The sequence below is a fragment of the Myotis davidii genome, unplaced genomic scaffold (genome assembly GCF_000327345.1).
Source record: "Myotis davidii unplaced genomic scaffold, ASM32734v1 scaffold337, whole genome shotgun sequence".
Lineage (NCBI taxonomy): Eukaryota > Metazoa > Chordata > Mammalia > Chiroptera > Vespertilionidae > Myotis > Myotis davidii.
Genome location: NW_006288250.1, coordinates 1,949,654 through 1,956,975, shown reverse-complemented (window position 1 = coordinate 1,956,975; position 7,322 = coordinate 1,949,654).

The following is a 7,322-nucleotide window of genomic DNA, read 5'->3' as shown; positions in this document are numbered from 1 at the left end:
GTTTTGGCGTACTCCACATTTTATTAAAATTTAAAACTATCCAATACAATAAAGAGGGAATATGCAAATTGACTGTCACTCTGCCACAAAGATGGCGGCGCCCACAGCGGAGGCCAAGTTCCTCTAAGGAGCCTTAACGAGCAATCAGCAGGGACCTGAGGCTATACCCCCTCCCTCCACCCCTGTGGGGCTTAGCAGGGGGCCTCAGGTCATGCTCCTGCCCCAGCACTGGGCTGGGGGACCTGAGGGTGCACTGGGGGACCTGAGGCTGCACCCCCCACCTGGTGGGGCTTGACAAGGGTGGGGCCGGCTGGGTCTGGGTCTCGCGTGATTTTCAGGTGCCACGGGTGTGCAGGGACTTAACTCTGGGTCCCACAGCGCACCCCAGACTCTGACAGGAGGAAGATTTTCATATACATTTTACTAATTTTCTTTCATCTCTGACACTTATATTATAGAGAAAGGACAAATAGCAATATTAAAATATTTTCTCTAATGAATCCCCTTTTAATGTGCATGAATTTTGTGCACCCGGCCACTAGTTTTTTATAAAATAGCACCATGAAGCAGTGAAAAGACAAGCCACAGAGTGTGTGAATACAATTGCAGTCCATATGACTGATAAAGAATTCATATCTGGAATAAGAAAAAGACAGACTACCCAAAAGAGAAGTAGGCCGAAGACGAACAGGAAATTCTCAAAAGAGAATAAATATCCAGGTGTCCAGTGAGCCTTTAGAAAGGTGCCAGCTTTTGCAGGTGCCTTTGTCATCTGCTGAAGGATCTTGGAAAACAAGGGCCGAGGGCTTTTCTCTCCTCCGTAGAGCTGCTGCCCTCAATTTGAAATGACATATTTGCTCAGTCTTCACATTCAGGGCAGTTTTTCCAGTGAGATGTATGTAATTCCTTTCCTCTAACGGCATGTTCCATTATCTTCTCTCTGTTTCATAATTATCTATGTTTAAGAGAATTTATGGAGCCTGATGAATAGCTTAACATTTTTTTTTTTGAGCTCCCAGATGTTCAGACCCGCTTCCAGCTTGTAGTTGACATTCCCAGCCCTTCACCAGAGCTGTCTGGTAATTTTCTAACCCTCCGCGGGACATTCCTATTTCATGCTGAGAAACAAGAAAACAACAGTGTGTCCCAAAGGATGGTATGCGTGAGCCCTGAGGCTGGAATCTCCATTTTAGGAAAGTGTTTACGAGGCTCTGAAGCTCTGAAAGGAAATGGGGCTGTGAGTCTCCTGAAAATCCCGGATAAAGACTATGAGAGCTTACCCTAAGGGTTTGCTACAGATTTTTGCTGCATTCCTCAGCAGTGCGGGCTGTTTAGGAAGTTCATTTGGATTGTAAAATATATCAAAGTGAAAGTGTATGGAACAGATCTGATAAAAAGAGAAAAATAAAGGAAGTGAGGGAGAAAAGGAGAGAGGTTAAGGGCAAATAGTTCTCTTTACTTGCAAAAAGATCTCTTCAATGTAATTGAATTTTTTATTAAGAAAGTATTCAAACATACAAAAAATAGAGGCAATAGTGTCATGAACCATCACATACCTGCCATCCAACGTCAACAATTGTCAACATTTTGCCAGTCTTTTTCACCTATCTGTTCTTCTTTGTTTGCTTTGGAGCTGGGATTGGCACTTTACGCCCCATGAGCTAAATCCAGCTTGCCTCCTGTTTTTGTAAATAAAGTTTTATTGGAACATAGCCACACTCATTCACTTACGTATTATCTATACCTGGTTCCATACAAAGCTGAGTAGTTGTGACTAAAATTTTATAGCCAGAGGAAGCCTAAAATATTTGCTATGTGGCCTTTTACAGAAAAAGTTGCCAGTCCCAACACTAGAGTATTTTAAAGCAAATACTAGACATCATATAATTTCATCTGTAAATGCTTCAATATGAATCTCTAACAGATAAGAGCTCTATTAAAGCCATATTCATCACAGAATGATTGTATCTAACAAAATTAATAACATCTTAATTTCATCTATCTCCCAATCTGTGTTTAAAATTCCTCTACTATCAGAAAAAGAACTCTTGCCCTAGCCGATTTGACTCAGTGGATAGAGCATCGGCCTGCAGACTCAAGGGTCCCGGGTTCGATTCCGGTCAAGGGCACGTACCTTGGTTGCAGGTTCCCCCGCCCTGGTCAGGTGCGTGCAGGAGCAACCAATTGATGTATGTCTCTCACATCAATGTTTCTCTGGGTCTCTCCCTCTCCCACTCTCTCTCTAAAAAAAACACACAAAAAAAACAAAAAAAACATGGAAAAATATCCTCGGGTGAGAATTTAAAAAAAAAGACTTTTTTACAGTTGGTGTTTTCATATCATGATCTAAATAAGGTTCACGCATTGCATTTGCTTAGTATGTCTCTTAAGTGTTCCCTCGCCACCCCCCTCCCATCCCCCCACACTTCCTTTTGATGACATTTATTTGTTGAAGAAACCAGATTATCTGTCCTGTAGAATCCCCACCTTCTGGATATGGCTGTTTGCAGCCTCACAGTGTCATTTAACATGACCACCGTGCATCTGTTAGTCTGGGCCACAGGAGGGGACGTGGAACTCCTTGCCCTCCCGCGAAGGTGTGTGGAGAGATGTGGCTGAGCAGCCGGTCTACCAGACCCGGTGCTGCCACTCTGGGGCGAGGAGGAATGTCCGTTTTAGCTACATTTAAGGCTCTTGTAAGCCCTCTTAACTCCGTGGAAGCTTACGTTGCACAAGGGGTGAGAGAAAATCATATAAGTAGTTGGACCATCAGTAGAGTGATAAAAGTAAGAAACAGAATGCTACCTAGAGTGATTCCCCATTTATACAAATTCAAAGGACAAAACAAATAAAAACGACTCTGCCTACTGGACGAGGGCCCAGGCCTTCCCAGGACCTACAGCGAACCCAAGGAGGCAGGGACGGAAGAGACCGCTGATGAAGAAGGGACAGGCCAACTCCCAGACAGTAGGCAGGGCACTGAGCCTTGTGGCGGATCGCCCTGAACTGGAGAGAATGGTTCACTCAGCCCTACACCAAACAATCAACCGACCAGGAGGGACTCTTGTCCTTAAGAGAAACTAGACCAGCTGTGGGCAAACTACGACCCGTGGGCCGGATCCGGCCCTTTTGAAATGAATAAAACTATTGAAATAAAAGACCGTACGCTTTTATGTAATGATGTTTACTTTGAATTTATATTAGTTCACACAAACACTCCATCCATGCTTTTGTTCCGGCCCTCCGGTCCATTTTAAGAACCCATTGTGGCCCTCGAGTCAGAAAGTTTGCCCACCCCTGAACTAGACTGTGTGATTGCCAAGAAAAGCCAAGTGCTCATTTTGGAGTGATTTGCCAGGGTTGTTTTTAAGTGGTGAGCAGATCTGTCACCCCTCTAGCTGGTGAGGAGACTGAACTGAAATGGACCCCCACTGTGTGGCCACCCTGTCCCTCTAGAGCAGTGGTTCTCAACCTTCTGGCCCTCTAAATACAGTTCCTCATGTTGTGACCCAACCATAAAATGATTTTCGTTGCTACTTCATAACTGTAATGTTGCTACTGTTATGAATTGTAATGTAAATATCCGACATGCAGGATGGTCTTAGGCGACCCCTGTGAAAGGGTCGTTCGACCGCCAAAGGGGTCGCAACATTAGGAAGGTTGAGAACCGCTGCTCTAGAGTGACAAGGGCTCAGCAGAGTGGCCTTCCCTAGCAGGGAGCAAGACCTCGGAAGAGACCTCAGTAACACAGGGCAGGGCACAGTTTCCAGGGGAGGTATAGGAACTCTGGACCAGGGGATGCGGAAGAGGCAGCTACCTGGAAAGAGGGGAGTTTGGACTACAAAAACAGCAGTTGGGAGAGAAAGCAACCCCACAGGACAGCCTTCTCTTGAAGGCCTAGGTCTGCAACTGTTATGGATTAAATTGAACCCCCCCCCCCCCCAAAAAAAAGATATATTTGAGTCCTAACCCCTAGTACCTCAGAATATGACCTGATTTGGAGATAGGGCCTTTACAGAGGTAAGCAAGTTAATATAAGGTCACTGGGAAGGGCCCGAATCCCCAATGCCTAGTGCCCTTATGAAAAGAGGAAATTAGAGACATTCACAGGGAGAACACCATGTGAAACTTGTCGTATTGCCAGAGGCCAAGCTACTAGGGGAAAAGCCTGGAACAGACCGTTCCCTAGAGCCTGTGGGGGAGCAAAGGTCCTGCTGCCACCTTGATCTCGGACTTCTAGCCTCCAGACTTGTGACATGAGAAATGTCTGCTGTTCTAAGCCACCCAGTTTGTGGTGCTTTGTGACCACAGCTCTAGGAAACTACCCCAGCAACACTTTCCTTATGTTACTTGAGGGGGTGACAACGTGTACAGTTAGACCCTCTGGTCCTCCCATGGGGCCCTCCTCTTAGGTGAACCCCCGGACCGTCCACAGAAGACCACATCTTGGCAGCCGGAGGAAGACAGACCAGGCAGTCTGCTGGGCCAGAGGCACAGCCCCGAAGGGAGACAGGAAGCTGCGGCATCTCAAAAACCATGAGCAGTGCCCAGGGAGAGGCAGCAGAACAGCACCAGGGCGATCACAGACACATGTGAGCCCCGGGCCCCTCCTCCCAACTCACAAACACACGTTTTTCTTTCCCTGCAGAGGCGGGAGGAATAGCTAAACTTACAGATCGCAGGCCCAGGTCTTGCTTCAGCAGAAGAGACTAGAGCAGCGAAATCCAGCGCTGCCCGTGCTGTGTCCCCGTCTGTGCTCCTGGGCTGAGGTGGCCCGGGAGCTCAGGCACCTGAGTAACCGCAGGGAAGCCGGGCCGCCTGGGAGCCAGTGTTTTCATGATCTGCTGGGACATAACAAATCACCCCTAAAACGTAGAGATTGAAAAAGTATAGTAGATGTTTGTTATAACACACAGGGCAGGGACTGGGGAGTGGCGTAGCTGACTGGTTCTGGCCTGGGGATCTCTCATGAGGTTGTGGCAAGCTGTCAGCCAGGCGGCAGGGTCCACTTCGAAGGAGGCTCACTCATGTGGGGGCAAACCATGTTGGCTGCTGCCTGGGGCCTTGGTTCTCGGCACACGGACTTCTCTGGAGGGCTGCTGAGTGTGCTCTCAGCGTGGCAGCTGACTTACTTGAGAGCGAATGATCCCACGGAGCGAGGTAGAGCTGCACTGTCTTTCAGGTTATAGGCTCAGATGGTCTACTCTCCTTTCCACGTTATCCTTCTGCTACACAGTTCGTTCTGTTCAGTGTGGGAGGGGCCGGCGCGGCGTGCAGGCCGGGAAGCAAGGCTCATTCCGGGCCTTCACGGAAACTGGCTACTACACCAGGCTCAGCATGGCTATGTCCAAAGGAAGCACGTTTCACATCCAAAAGCTCCAAAAAGCAATGGGAGTCTATACTGACGTCTCTGGAAGAGGCCAGGGAGAAGGAATTACACTGCAGGGTGCCCAGCGAAGGTTCTAAAGTTCCTCTCCACTCCTCTATTTCCCCAAAGTCACACTCATCACAGCAACTGCTCCAAAATCTCTCTTCTTCTAAACGTACTCGAATCTCCCCATCTCTCCTGTCATCCCGTCACAACCTCGGGTATGTACATCAAGTCTCTCCTCTTGCCCTGGCCAATTGGGCTCAGTGGATAGAGTGTCGGCCTGCAGACTGAAGGGTCCCGGGTTCGATCCTCAGTAGGGGGTGTGCAGGGAGCAGCCGATCAATGATTCTCTCTCATCATTGATGTTTCTATCTCTCTCTCCCTTCCTCTCTGAAATCAATTAAAAAAAAAAGTCTCTCCTCTTTACCTTGGAGCCCCAGGCACCAGGAAGGCAGTCATAGACACTTTGAGTGGGACACAGAGAATGGAGGAAGCGGGGAGGTGGGACGAATATGTTAACATTTTGTGTCTGTATCACATTTATGTCCTGAGCACCAGTGTCTAGAATAGGGGTCCTCAAACTACAGCCTGTGGGCCACATGCGGCCCCCCAAAAACATTTATCCGGCCCGCCGGGTATTTTTGCCACCGCTGCCTGTCCTGCTTAGCAGCCGACTCGTCCTGGGCCCACAGTGCACATGTGTGGAATGTCTGAGGCACAGTGAACTGGCCCCCTGTTTAAAAAGTTTGAGGACCTCTGGTGTAGAACATAGCAGGTGTTCAATAAACGTTGAATTAGCAGATGGAGGCTTAAACAGATTCTAAAGGAAAATGCTGGTGTTGGGTGGTAATACTATAGCAGCAAGTTTCCATGTGGGAAACAAAAGTGAGACGATACCTACTATCTTGTTTTAAAAGGTTCATGATAAGGACGTGATGTTGCCACGTTTCTATGTATGTATGCTTTGTGTGTGCTCTTCTGAATAAGCCTCTTGAAAGTGGGGTCTGTGTTTTATTCATCATCATGTCTTCAAAGACTGACAATGCCTGGGTTGGGGTAGGGAAGAGTTTTTTATTGAACACTTACAACATATGCCAGGCACTTCTCTAGGGCCGATATGTGTATTAACTCACTTGATTCTCATGGAAACTTAACGAAGCAGGTTATAGTATTATCATTCCCATTTTTCAGATGAGAAAATGAGGCACAAAGGATTCAACTTACGGAGGGCACAAACCAAGAGCTGGGATTTGGACCAGGGTGGTCTTGTGAGTCTGCGACCACCTTCTCTGCCACATCCACAGACTTGGTGGAATTGAATTAGAGTCCAGTGAGGAGATCTATCGGGCCTCTTGCGGGGAAAGCCTGTAAATTTACACCAGGCACGTCTGGAGAAACACGGAGGAAGTCTTGGAAACCACCAGCGCGCTCTAAGGTGACTCATGGAGGGAAGAGGGGAAGCTGGTTTAGAGAAGGATGACATGTATCTGAAACATCAGTGAGCACACAGAGGATCACACAGAGGTGAAAATGCATTGCCGTGGACTATAATGATGGCCACCTGTCATTATATCTTTATCTAAACCACAGAATAGCCGAAACCGGTTTAGCTCGGTGGATAGAGCATTGGCCTGCGGACTGAGGGGTCCCAGGTTCGATTCCGGTCGAGGGCATGTACCTGGGTTGCGGGCACATCCCCAGTGGGAGATGTGCAGGAGGCAGCTGATTGATGTTTCTCTCATCGATGTTTCTAACTATCTCTCTCCCTTCCTCTCTGTGAAAAAGTCAATAAAATATATTTTAAAATAAATAAATAAATAAACCACAGAATGGACTTTGGGTGCTAATGATATGTCAATGCAGGCTCATCGCTTGTAACAAAAGCACCGCTCTGGTGGGGAGTGCCGGTAGCGGGAGGCTGGGCATGTGCTGGGCGGGGGGGGGGGGGGGG